A 14,695-nucleotide genomic window follows, 5' to 3' on the forward strand; every position below is an offset into this window, starting at 1 on the left:
ATGGCCCAAGTCCTTGGACCCCTGCATCCACGTGGGAGACCTGGAAGAGGCACCTGGCTCCTGGCTTCGGATTGGTGCAGCTCCAGCCATTGCGGCCATATGGGGAATGAACCAACGGATGGAAGACCTTTCTCTCTGTCTCTCCTTCTCACTGTCTGTAATTCTACCTCTCAAATAAATAAATAAAATCTTAAAAAAAAAAAAGAAATCTAGCCATTTGCAACAAAATGGATGAATGTGGAAAACATCATACTTAGTGAAATAAGTCGGTCCCAAAGGGACAAATACCTACCATATGCTCTCCCTGACCTGTGATAACTGATAGAGCAACTAATAGAGCAAAAAAGGAAATCTGTAGACGTGAAATTGACACTTTGAGAAGCAACGATTCCAACAACCCTTGTTTTGACTATTGAGGAACAGGTGTTTTTTTTTTTTTTTTTTTTCTTAATGGAGAATGTGACTGGGAATAGGAGAAGGAGCAGGAGGTGGGGTGGGATTGCGGATGGGAGGGCGGGTATGATAGGAAAAGTCACTGTATTCCTAAGGTTGTACTTATGAAATTTATACTCATTAAATAAACAGTTTCTTTGGGAAAAAAGTCCCACTGTTCAGTGTGGAACAAGAGACTTGTGTCTCTAACACAGCCAGGCATAGGCCCAGCTATAGTAATGCCTTGCCTGCTAACACGTTGTGGCACCTGTGAAACTCAGCTAACCTTTCTGGGCTTCAGGGTCAAACCCTGTGATGAATGTCCAGAGACCTGGAGTCAGGAGGGTGAAGGAATGACATGGACACCCCTGCCTACTGTGACCCCAGCATGGAAAGTGGTGAGAAAAATGAAGCAAAAGCAGCACATGTCTTAGAAACCAAAGGACACAAGTGTCTTAGAGACCAAGGGAAATCTCAATTTCAAATTAAAATTAGCGAGGGTTGGAGAGTTGAGGTCGCGGGGCACATGGGAAGTAGGTTCTGTCAAAGTTCCTTGGGAGACAGGGACCAAGTGCACTTTATGCTTCATGGGGAATCAGGCCCATGGATCAGCCAGGGGCTGGGACAGTGCCTCCGACCAGGGAGCTGGGACTGAAACGGCTGCCCCACTCCCCAGCTAGGGTTAGAAATGTTCTGCTTACATAGAGAGACATCTGCGTAATGAAGGAAACCAGGCTACGCTGAGCACAGGTGGGACACACTTGATGAGCTCTGGACTGTGATGTTTAGAGGGCCAGGTTGAGGCAAGCAGAGGAGGGAATGGGCAGTTAACAAACAAATGAAAACCAGGGGCCGGTGTGGTGGCTCAGGGAGTCAGCCAGGGTTTATATCCTAGAGGCTAGCATCCCAGGTCGGAAAGCTAGTTTGATCCTGCTGCTCTGCTCTGATCCAGCTCCCTGCTAATACACCTGAGAAGGCAGTGGACGATGGCCCAAGTGCTTGGATCCCTGGCACCCACGCGGGAGATCCGGATGGAGTTTCAGGCTCCTGGCTTCAACCTGGCCCAGCCCCGATGCTGCAGCCATCTAGGGAGTAAGTCATTGGATAAAAGTTCTCTTTCTCTGTCTCACTCTGCCATTGAAATAAGTAAAATAAATCTTTAAAAAATTTTCAAAACCAATGTCACACAAGATAAAGTCTCGAATAAAATTTACAAAACACACAAAGAAATCTATCAATGGATAAATCCATTAGACACAACATGTGAGAATTTATATCCAAAGAAATTGGAATGGCTTAGAAGTCTTCAAATAACTTTAAATTATTAGAATCTTAGAATTCTTAAAGAGATTAAGAAGGAATATCACAGGCCGGCACCGTGGCTCACTTGGCTAATCCTCCGCCTATGGCACCTGTATTCCGGGTTCTAGTCCTGGTTGGGGCGCCGGATTCTGTCCCGGTTGCTCCTCTTCCAGTCCAGCTCTCTGCTGTGGCCCGGGAAGGCCGTGGAGGATGGCCCAAGTGCTTGGGCCCTGCACCCGCACGGGAGACCAGGAGAAGCACCTGGCTCCTGGCTTCAGATCAGAGCAGTGCGCCGGCAGTGGCAGCCATTTTGGGGGTGAACCAACGGAAGTAAGACCTTTCTCTCTGTCTCTCTCTCTCTCTCTCACTGTCTAACTTTGCCAGTAAAAAAAAAAAAGAAGAAGAAAAAAGAAGGAATATTACCTTTCCATCAATATTAAATGAGAAGTTACACAAGCATACTTCAAAAAATTCATAGAAATGGAACTAAAAGATAAGTTTACTTTGGTGCCAAAAATATTGAAACCCGTGCATATGAGGGGTCTTCAAAAAAGGTTCTTGGGAAATGCGTATTGTGAAAAAAAGCCGTGCATGCACTACAGCAAGAATATGAATGTGAGCTTGTTATAAACTTTGTTCACTGAATTAGGAAGGCAACCACAGCAACAGGAGACAGCACGCGCCTGCAGACAGAGTTACAGAACTGGAAGACGGAGCCGTGCAATCATGCAGAGCATGGCCTGGGCAGAGGAGAGAGAAGAATAAAAGTTAAGAGGGGAGAAACATAGATGCAGAAGCTCAATCCACACATCTAATGAGAGTTCCAGGAGGAAAGAATAATGAGGAATTGGGCAGAAAATGAAAATATAATGGCCAGAAAAAGGTCTTGAATTGAGAAGGTGTATAAATTCTCCGAAAAATCACATCAAGGGATGAGGAGGACAGAAATAAATAAGTCACATTTAAGACAGAGTGCTCCAAAATCAGAGCAGAGTTACACAATGAAAATGGATGCCCTTGTTTTGCAAAGATATTTTGAGTGAACCATGGTTGGGAAGGTGGCCCGCGGAGGAGGGACCACAAGGCACTGGGGTTGGAGGTGACCATTCTACCTTTCTCCCGCCTTCAAGTCTGAAACTATGGAGGAGTAGTCACAAAGACAAACAATGGAGGTTAAAATATTAGTTTTATTATGAATAAATCTGGATACCAAACAAGATGATTCTAATCACTGGCTGTATTCCTTTTCTATTGCTTTGTAGTTAACAGATGTTTACAGAATCAATGACTTGCGACAACACACAATTGCGCCCTCACTCTTTCCAGGGGTCAGGAATCTAGACCCTCTGAGTGTGGGTGTGGGATCCCCTGCGCAGGGTCCCACAGGGTTGTGAACACAGCCTTGCCAGGCCTCATTGCTTTCTGGAGCTGCGGGTCCTCTTCCAAGTCCAGGTGGAAGCTGTCCTGGTCCAATTCTTTGTAGTTTCAGGACTGAGAGTATCTGAGCCAAGTCCACTAAAGCTGAAACCACCACGTCTTTACAGGAGTGATGGCCCATTGCCTTTTTCACTATCATGACAGTCCATCACCGAACCAACAATATTCTGTTGGTTTGAAGCAAGTCACAGGCTCATCCCAGCATTTGGGGAGTGGGTGACATAGAGTGAGAACACAGGGTGGCAGCACCTATTGGGGGTTAAGCCTAGAATGACAGGATCTTCTACCAAATTTTCATTTGGAAAATGACACCTGAGGTGCTACCAGACTAAGTCCATCTCAAACCAAGTTCAAGACTTGCGGTTCCCTGGACCACCCAGCTGGCTTTAGCCTGCCAGCAATTCTTTGCAGGGATTAGCTTTCTTGTGATCCAGCTTCCCCGCAGCTGCCACTGTCTGGGATCCCAGCTGGAAGTGGGCATGGTTTATTGGACTCCTCACCGGTGCTGGATTGCAGGTGTTGCCTTCCCTTTGGGGGCCCAGGAGTTTGCACAAAGTTCAGTTTTGCAGCCATTTCTCTGAGGGTAAAATGTCCTCGGAGCACACACAGATTTGGGTGCAGGTCTTGTTTCCTGGGTTCTCCTAGTGTACACTCTGGTTTTGTAAATTCCTCAATGCTTTGTTAATGGAAGGTATCTTTATATTTCATTCAGTTCCAAAGCTTTCCTTATTGGCAGAGTTGATCCAAATTTCCCTGTCATCGGTGCAAGTTTCAGTGTGTGTATCCACCAGAGAAAAGACCATTTTTCAGTCTCCTCTTTCTATTTCATGTTTATGCCTACAAAGCTTCATGAACACCAAGGCTGCCAAAAGTCTCATGTAGGATCCATCAAGGCTCTTCAAAGAATTCAGCCTGGTGTGATATGAAATGGTGTACAGGACACTGTTTTTAAAAAGATTTATTTATTTATTTAAAAGTCAGAGTTACACAGAGAGAGGAGAGGGAGAGGGAGAGAGAGAGAGAGAGAGAGAGAGAGAGAGAGGGGTCTTCCAACCGCTGGTTCACACCCCAGTTGGCCTCAAAGGCTGGAGCTGCACCAATCCAAAGCCAGGAACCAGGAGCTTCTTCCCATGTGGTTGCTGGGGCCCAAGGGCTTGAGCCATGTTCTACTGTTTTCCCAGGACATAGCAGAGAGCTAGATGGGAAGTGGCGCAGCCAGGCCTCAAACTGGCACCCATATGGGATGCTGGCACTGCAGGTGGCAGCTCTACCCACAGTGCTACAGCGCTGGCCTGTCTAGGACACTTTTAAGTAATTATTACTTCTGGCTTTTGGGACTCAGCACGCTAAGCATGTGTCCCCAGCTCACTCAAACATAATGGAAGATCTGGCACCCCATATACACTATGTGTACCCAGTAGCATACCCCACCAGGGGTATGTCTTCTTCCCATTGGATGAAAGCTCTCCCCCCACCCCCCAGCTTCTTTCAGGTCTTTCTCAATCCTCAGGTCTTTCAGTGAGGCCTTCTCTATGCATCCCATTAGAAACTGCAAACAAAGGGTGAGTCTCGTGGCACCATGGTTAAGATGCCCCTTGGGACACCCAGACCGCGTACTGAAGTGCCTGTGTCAGTGCCTGCTTCCCTTGTGATCCAGGTTCCTGCTAATGTGTACCATGCATGGGGGCAACTGGCGGCTCAATTGCTTGGATCCCTGCCACCCGCATGGGAGACCTGGATGGGCTAGCTCTGGTTTAGCCCAATCCTGGCTACTGTGCGCACTTGGGGAGTGAAACAGCAGATGAAAGCTTGCTCGCTCTCTCCACATCCCCCCACTTTGAATAAATACAAGTAAATAAATCAAATGTCTAAAAAAGTTGGAAACAACCTCCCCTCTTCTTAATTTCCTCCAACCTTGGTGTTTTTTTTGTTTGTTTGTTTTTTGTTTTGTTTTGTTTTTTTTTTTTCCATTATCCTCTACCATCTTACATATGAGAGAGCTTCGCTCATGGAAAAATGGCTTTAAAAGATAAGTTTATTTTGAATCAAAGAAAATTTTGCAATCCAGGCATAGCTTTTTCATAAAACGCATTTTCCATAAACCTTTTGGAGACCCCTCCTGTTGTCTGTTCTGGTTCTGTCCAGCAGCAGTGCTACCTCTCCAATCTTGGTGACTCTGCATGACCTCCCAGCTCCTAGGTCCCCTAGCTCTTACATAGGATCTTTCTTGACTGTGACGATGGACCAGAAGGTAGGAGACATTTTAATACTATTGTTACCATTATTACTGCCCAGTGATCATTTCATAATAGTGTGATGGCTTGTAGGAAATGACCAAAAGGTCCTCCTATCTCTCTTCACACACACACACACTCACACACACACACAATTGAATCTCCATCCCCTCAAATCTGTGCTGGGCTCACCTGTGTTAGTCTCTAGTATGGGGTAGCAATGATGCTGAGAATGTTTCAAGTGTAGGTCTCAAAAGCCCTGGCAGCTTCCACTCTTACCCTCTTGGATCCCTCGGACACTGATGTGAAGAAGTCTGAGCTAGCCTCTTTGAGGTTCAGAGACCACAAGGAAAGAAAGATCCAGCCAGCTTTTTGCACCAATTGCCAAGCAGCAGGAACGTCTCAGACATATAGCCCCATTCAAGCTATGAGACGACTGTGACACCACTGTATAGTTATGGTCATGATCAGAAACACTGCTAAGTTGATCCCAGCCCAAATTACTGAGTCATAGCACCATGAATAAATAAAAAAGTTATTGTTTTAAACCGCAAAGTTTTGAGGTGGAACAGAAAACTGAGACCAAATTATTTGCCAAAGAGCACAACTGGAAATATCTTAAAAATCATTTTAGCAGCTATTTATTCAAGAAGCAAAATATAGGAGTCCACTTCCTATCCCAGCATAATAAACCCCTATCAAACTAACTTACCTGCAGATAATAGTTTAAAGCTTTGGGGAAAATATAAAAATCACCTGAAGGCTCAGGAGGGCAAATAAAAGCAGGACAATATCAGAGGAGACATTACACCTGAAGAAGGGAATTGTGAGACTTAAGCTTTACGTCTTCCATGGCTTTTATCCTGAGAGCTGAGAGCAAGCTATCATTGGTGCCACGTGGGGTGACGAACTCTTAGAGAAATTCACAGTCTCCCTAGATTGAAGGACCAGAGGTTAGAGTTCAAGGCATCCCCAGCTTCTAGAAAGGAAGAGAGAAATTTCACAAATAAGAGAATCATAAAGGGGATAAAGGAAGGAGGGAGAGAGAGTGTGAGCCCGAAGGCTGTCCGTGGAGTTGTGATTGGACCCTCTATTGCCTGTGTGTAGGACAGACTTCAAGTCTCTCAGCGGAACCAAAACAACAGAACCCACCTACCTCAGGAAATACAGCGTTTCCAGTTTGAATTCAGTCAAGCTAAAGCACTAGACAAGTAAACAGCACAGTATTCTTCAGAGTAGCATAACATAACAGAGATTCTCCACAGTGTATCGTTCATAACAGCTGGGGAACGTTCCAGAATTACTCAACATTTGAATAAACAGAAAAATATGATCTATTCTCTAGAGAAAAGACATCAATTGAGATCAGTCTTGAGGTGATGATTGGGCTTGTGAACTGGATTGTTTTTCTTATTTGACAGAGTTATAGACAGTGAGAGAGAGAGAGAGAGAGAGAGAGAGAGAGAGAGAGAGAGAAAGAAAGGTCTTCCTTCCGTTGGTTCACCCCCCAAATGGCCGCTGTGGCCGGCGCACCGCGCTGATCCGAAGCCAGGAGCCAGGTGCTCCGTCCTGGTCTCCCATGCGGGTGCAGGGCCCAAGCACTTGGGCCATCCTCCACTGCCCTCCTGGGCCACAGCGGAGAGCTGGACTGGAAGAGGAGCAGCCGGGACTAGAAGCCGGCGCCCATATGGGATGCCGGTGCCGCAGGCGGAGAATTAACCAAGTGAGCCATGGTGCCGGCCCCATGAGCTAGATTTTAAAGTAGCCCTTAGAACTATGTTCAAGGATATAAAGGAAAACATGTTCCTAATAAATAAAGATAGGAACATTCAGAAAAGAAATAAAAACTATTTTTAGAGAATAAAATGAAAATTCTAATTTCTAAAATTTTAAAAAATGCTGGTTGAGCTTAATAGTAGAATACAGATAACATAAAAAAGATTGGCAAACTTTAAAAATTCAATAGAAATAATCCAATATGAAAAACAAAGAAGAGAAGAAAAAATGAGTAGACCCTCTGGGAACTGGGGATAACATCAAAAGTTCTAATATGTACATAGTTGGAGTCAGAAGAAAGAAAAATGAGGCAGAAGAAACTATTTGAAAAAAAAGAATAAATGAAAAATTTCCAAATTTGGAGAAAGACACAAATGCACAGATTTAGAAAGGAGAGCAGGCCGGCGCCGCAGCTCACTAGGCTAATCCTCCGCCTTGCGGCACCGGCACACCGGGTTCTAGTCCCGGTCGGGGCGCCAGATTCTGTCCCGGTTGCCCCTCTTCCAGGCCAGCTCTCTGCTGTGGCCCGGGAGTGCAGTGGAGGATGGCCCAAGTCCTTGGGCCCTGCACCCCATGGGAGACCAGGAGAAGCACCTGGCTCCTGGCTTCAGATCAGTGCAGCACGCTGGCCGCGGTGGCCATTGTGGGGTGAACCAACGGAAAAGGAAGACCTTTCTCTGTCTCTCTCTCTCACTGTCCACTCTGTCTGTCCAAAAAAAAAAAAAAAAAAGAGAGAGAAAGGAGAGCAAATCCCAAGGATAAGTTTAAACAAGCACACACATACATACACACATACACACAGATGTACACATACATACATATACATACATACACACAGGTGCACACATACATATACATACACAGTTTCACACACATATACAGACATACACACAGATGCACACACATGTATACATATATACACAGGTGCTACATATACACACAGGTGCACACACATACACTTGCACACAGATACATACACACATACCCACAGGTACACACATACACACAGATACATACACATACATACACACACAGGTGCACATATACATATACATACACAGTTTCACATACATATACAGACATACACACAGATGCACACACATGTATACATATACACACAGGTGCACACACATACACATGCACACAGATACACACATACACTCAGGTGTGCATATACACAGACATACACAGAGATACATGCACATACATACACACAGATGCACACATACAGACATATACATACACAGTTGCACACACATACAGACATACACACAGATGCACACACATGCACACATATACACACAGGTACACACACATGCACAGACATGCACACAGATACATACACATGCATACAGACATACACACATACAGACATACACATATACAGGTGCACACGCATACTCACAGACACACACATACAACTGGGAGTGTCAGAGTCAAATGCTAAAAAATCAATGTGAAGGAGAAAACTTTTGAAAGAACCCAAAGGTCATCGCATGCCAAGGGAAACACTGCATCAGAGTCAGGGGAACTCTTCATTGCGGATTCGGGGAGGATTTCCAGAGGAATTGCTGCTCCTCTCCAGCTGGGCAAATCCTGTGAGCTGGAGGCTGGGAATGCTTGAGGGAGAAGGTTCTGACGCAAATAGCCAAAATGAGAGAAAGAGGAATGAGATGTTCCTGGTCAGCCTACCAGGGACCCGATCAGAAAGTCTGGTGCTTCTTGGAGCCTGGGGAATTTCTGAAATGGAATCGGAGGAAAGAAATTTGGGGGAAGGCCCACAGCAAGAAAAGGGGGGAAGACCTGGAAGATTTTGACCATTTCACATTGGTTTCTGTTACCGCAAATTCAGTGCTGCTCCTGGTGTCAATCAAGATAATAAGGACAAAGCTTTGGGGTGAAGGAAAAGAGAATGTTGATTCTGTCGACAGATGAGAATGCAGTAGACTTCCAGGTCTCAAGGAGCGTGGCCCTGCTGGACGACGGTGTGTGGGGGCTTATCCAGGGGTTACAAGGAAGGGCATGGGGCCTGGCGAGACCGCGAGAGCTGCCGAGCTCCGGCGACAGGTGCCACGGCATGTCACTAGATCCATGGCAGCACATCCCTTACCTGTCTCCTGGTAGCTCTTGAGGCCCACAGGTGGTGAGACTAGACCCAGCCTGACCGGGTCCCCCTGCTCTGGAAAAGCGATGAGGAACAAGGCAACATGTGCCTTAGGACGCGGGCAAGTAGGAAGCCCGCAGCCAGCCCTGGAGCATCGGCTTTCCGGCTTTGCACTTCAAATGCGTCTGCTTTTGTTGTTTTACGCCCGGTTACATTCCCTTAATAGCCTTTCTTTCCCTCTGTTCTACCACTAAGCAGAACCTTTCTCTGGATGACTGCCTGCAGCGAGGGCTTTGAAACATGAGAAAGCGGATTCTGCCCCTCCCGTTCACCAGGAAATCACCGAGCTCTGGGGGTAGCTGAGGCGAAGTCACTTTTCCCTGGGCAGCGCTGTGGCCCTGTGCTGAGCGACGTGGCCTCTTGCGCACATCACGTCTTCATGATGGAAGACAAATCAGTAACAAGACCTCGGCGTGCAAGCCCAAGCTTGGTCTTGTGACGCTTGTTCTTTTCCCACCCTGGGCTGGGAATCAGGTGTTGGCTTTTGTAATCCAAGTCTCTTCAGTTCTTTTTGTCCCCCCACTCCCCTCAACCCCCTACCCCCGCCCCGCCTCGGTCTCCCAGCAGCTTCACAAGGAAAGGAAATGACCAAGAAGTAGCAGCTGCCTGCCGCCTGCCTGGTGCTGCAGCCGAGGGCTCCTGCCAGACGCCGCCGAGCAGCGCCGGGGGCAGGTGCACTCCAGCAGCGCCTCCGCGGCCTTGCCGGCCAGTCTGCAGCTCTTTCCTGTTTGAGCTCAGCACCGTTGGCTGTCCTAAGCATGGTAAACAGCAGCAGGCTCTGCAAAGCCCTCCGCGCCCCCAACTCCCCCCCCCCCCCAAGGGTCGCTTTCAACTTCTCCTCTGGAGGAGGCAGGAGGGGGCTGTCTGAGGACTGGGTGGAGCACGAGAGGAAGCACACGTGACCCGGGCCCTGGCCTGGCCTGCTGTGTTTCTTTCTTCTTCATGTTTTTTTTTTCTCCCCTTTTCACCTCTCTCATTATTTTTGGCTGGCTCCTTTGTGCAGGCCGCCTTCTGTACAGCGACAGCTGCTTTGAACATCAGTCACATGAGGTCATCTGCCAGGCTGGCCGCTTCTGGTCCCAGTGCTCCGAGACCTCCGGCTTTGCGTCAGCTTCAAAGCCCCCTCCCTCCCCCCCAACCCACCCCCATGTGGTGGCTCCGCCTCCTTCCCCCGCGGCAGGCTTATGAAGCGTCCAAGGCTGGAAGCTTCCACCTCATTTAGCAAATAGGAGAAATCAGGACCTCAGAGGTGCGGAGAGGGCCACGGGGAGGCCCTTGTGGGTCAGGGAGTGGAAGGAGCGGAGCAGGAGCAGGACCGGCGGGCGGCGCGTCCAGAGGGGCATTCCTCAGGGAGCCTCCGCCTGCCTCCAGTGTGCGCCCTGGTGGTGACATTGAGAGGGTGGGCGGGGGAGGCCAGGGACAGGATTCCACTCTCCTCCTCCTGTCCCTTCTTCACTCACTCACTCATTCAGCAGATGCTTGGTAGGTGGCATGCCGTGTCCTGGGACTTGCAGGCACGGAAATACAGCAGTGACCCTGCAACACTTGGCTCCCATGAAACTGACATTCCGTTGTCTGAGTTTTCCTGCACCGAAGATTATTTTTGGAGAAAAGTTTCTATTGTGTGGTTTTTTGTTTTTTTGTTTTGTCTTTTTGGAAAATAACTTTTTTCCCCCATATCTGGTTCTTCGCAGCATTAACGGATTTGCAACTCTAAGTGTGGATTTTGCCACTACGTAATGCAAACTGGCTGCTGATCTTCTCACCCATGGCAATTTAAAATCTAGCAAGAAAAGGCCCCAAAAAGAGAAACTGCCTAGACAGCGTCAGCTCTGCTTACTGGCAAGTGTGGAGGAGAAATCATGGAGCAGGTTGGCAGTCCTGGGGGTAGTTCTGTCAGGGCTTCCTGTAATATTTGGCCCTCTGTTTTCTCATATATGATACAGTGATAGAATACTATTTGACTACTTTAACACTGACCCCTTTGGTTGGCGGGGGAGTGAAAGTGGGTCTAGGAGTCCAGAGCCTTGATTAATTTCAGAGTTAACCCTGAGAGCCACCTGTGAATCTGCCCACCTAGGATCTTTGTTTTGAAAAGTTAAACCCCGGGGGCCAGCACTGTGGTGTATCGGGTAAAGCCACCACCTGCAGCACTGGCATCCCATATGGGTGCCAGTTCAAGTCTGATCCAGCTCTCTGCTATGGCCTGGGAAAGCAGCGGAAGATGGCCCAAGTTCTGGGGTCCCTGCACCCATGTGAGAGACCCGAAAGAAGCTCCTGGTTTCTGGCTTCGGATTGGCACAGCTCTGGCCGTTGCAGCCAATTGAGGAGTGAACCAGGGGATGGAAGACCTCCCTCCCTCTCTCTCTCTCTCTCTCCCTCTCCTTCTTTTTGTGTGTAACCCTGATTTTCAAATAAATAAATAAGTCTTTAAAAAAAGAAAAGTTGAAGCCAAAATTTGTAAACCAGCACACTTCCAGGGTCTGGCTATGTTAGTTATGTTTCGCTGCAACACCAGCTATACCAACCCGGAGTAGGTTTTTTTTTTTTTTTTTTTTTTTTTTTGACAGGCAGAGTGGACAGTGAGAGAGAGAGACAGAGAGAAAGGTCTTCCTTTGCCGTTGGTTCACCCTCCAATGGCCGCCACGGCCGGCACGCTGCAGCCGGCGCATCGCGCTGATCCGAAGCCAGGAGCCAGGTGCTTTTCCTGGTCTCCCATGCGGGTGCAGGGCCCAAGGACTTGGGCCATCCTCCACTGCACTCCCGGGCCACAGCAGAGAGCTGGCCTGGAAGAGGGGCAACCGGGACAGAATCTGGCGCCCCGACCGGGACTAGAACCCGGTGTGCCGGTGCCGCAAGGCGGAAGATTAGCCTATTGAGCCACGGTGCCGGCCAAAATCAACCTCTCCTTTATAAATCTCGCAGTCACACAGTCACAGGTAATTCTATTATAGAATAGAACATGGACAAAGACAAACACAGCATTGGGAATGCAGGAACAGCCTAGCTGGGTGGTTTGGCTCCGGGACTTTGGTCATCTGAAAGCCTGATTGGACCGGAAGGCCTATGGCCAACATGGCGCTCTCACAAGAGGCCTCCGTGAGTGAGCCAGGGACACTTGAGTGTCTGTGACAAGGCTGCGAATTTCCCCAGCTCAGGCAACCGCAGAAACAGTGAAGGAGGAGGCAGCCTCACTGCCTTTTATGACCTGTCTCCTAAGAGCACACCTGGTGAGCATGCCTCATTCTATTGCTTAGGCACGAATCACCAAGCCCCACCCACAATGGAAGGAGCAGAAATTAGGTGCCATCTGTCAAGAAAGGAATATTAAAGAATTTGTGGACATTTTTTAAAATCATCACACGTTTTTTAAAACCTCACGCATTGTCATTTATTTTTGTCTTGGATTATTTTATTATTATTATTACTGTTATTTGAGAGAGAGAGAGAGAGAGAGAGAGAGAGAGAGCATGTGTGCTCTCACTTGCTGGTCCATTACTTAAATACTGGGGCCAGGCAGGCACCCTCCTATGTAAGCCATCACCACCGCCCCCCCCCCCACCCCGCCCGGGGTCCACAGTAACAGGAAGCTGGAGTCAGGAGCCACCGCTGGGACTTGAATCCAGGCACCTCAGCAGTATGGGATGTGGGTGTTTTGACTGCTTAGTCTAAATGGCTGCTCTTCTTGAATAATTTCAAAACAAATCACAGAAACAATAGCATTTCACCTGTTAAAGCTTCACTAATTATTTTTAAAGAAAAACCACCATACTAAAATCACATTCAACAAAATCTAAAAACCAGTTTGTTTTCAATTCTAAAATTTTAAAATGATTAAGCTTGACATGAAAGTTTAGGTTTCTGTCTTTTAATTTTTTTTTTTAGAAATAAGAAGGCATTGTCAGCCCAGGCCTGTCTTCTCAGAGGGTCAGAAACCGCTTTAGATGGGACATGAACTCCTCTGGTTGCCGTGTGTGAGATCAGATTTGAATGCCAGTCTAGACCTCAGGAAGCTGGCTGCTGTGGAGAAGGCAGAAGGCTGACCCCTGGCGTAGGCCGGACACCTGCAGAGAGGAGATGAGACAGGTGTGGGCTGTCCCAGGGCAGCAGCTACCTCTGGGGCAGCAGGGAAGACAGGTCGGCGAAATAGGTCTCAGGAGATCTGCTGTCTGTTCCCCTGACAGATCTGGACAGCAAAGGGTTAGACACAGCAGAGCCATTCAAATTTGAGAGAACCGTGAGTCGCCCGCTATGGACCAAAGTTCCACATTGTCTTCCTGGGCCCACGTGAACCTCAGGTCTCCTACAACCTAGAGAGGGTGTGGTGCCAGTGGAAAAAATAACATAAACCCGTGAGCCAACTCTATCAAGGAGGGCAACTCTAGTCACATGCAATTTGGTTTTCTTTAAAAAATTTATTTTATTTGAGAGGCAGAGAGAGAGAGAGAGAGAGAGAAAATCTCATCCACTGATTGCATTAGCAAGGGCTGGAGCAGGCTGAAGCTGGGAGCCTAGAACTCAGGTCAAGGTGTCCCACATGGGTGGCAGCGACCAACTACTTCAGCCCTTACTGTTGTCTCCCAGGGTGTGCATTAGCAGGAAGCTGGAATGGAAGTGGAGCCGAGATATGGACACTGGCTCTCCAATGTGGGCTGTGGGCATCCCCAGCAATATCTTAACCCCCCATTCAAATGCCCACCCCTACACACAACTGTAGCCATTCTCCAAGTGTAAAATCCTTGTTTGCTCACACTAGATTTTTGGAGCTCAGAATGCATTTTCCTATGGAAACAGCATGTTCTGTGGTGGTGAAGTCCACAAGCCAGTTGTGATGGTGTGAAATATATATTTGGTTTTCCTCAGTTTTCTGCTACAAGCTCCTAAAATCCTTGGAACCTCCAGAGAGATAAATGTCTGTTGTATGCTGGTGAGATCACTGTTGGCTGCCAACCCTCAGGGTAGCTTCAGAATGGGGGTTGGTCCCTGGAAACCGAGGCCCGGACTAGAGGGTTGGGACTTTCACTCCAATCACAAGAGTCCTGGGTGGGGAGAAAGACTGAAGGTTAAGTTGATCACCAATGGACAATGATGCACTCAAGCATGCCTGTGAAATGAAGCCTCCATAAACACCCAAAGGGACAGGGTTTGGAGAGCTTCCAGACAGCCAAACACGTGGAGTTGCCTGGAGAGTGGTGCACCTGGGGAGGACACACAAGCTCTGTACCCCTTCCCACATCCCTTGTCCTATCTGTTTCTTCATCTGGTGGCCACTGGTCACCTCTGTAATACTCCTCATAGCAAACCACTAAAGACAAGTCTCCGTGTTTCCCTGAGTTCTGAGAGTTGGCTC

The sequence above is a fragment of the Oryctolagus cuniculus genome, chromosome 14, assembly GCF_051225735.1.
Source record: "Oryctolagus cuniculus isolate XC-2025 breed Fujian yellow rabbit chromosome 14, ASM5122573v1, whole genome shotgun sequence".
Taxonomy (NCBI): domain Eukaryota; kingdom Metazoa; phylum Chordata; class Mammalia; order Lagomorpha; family Leporidae; genus Oryctolagus; species Oryctolagus cuniculus.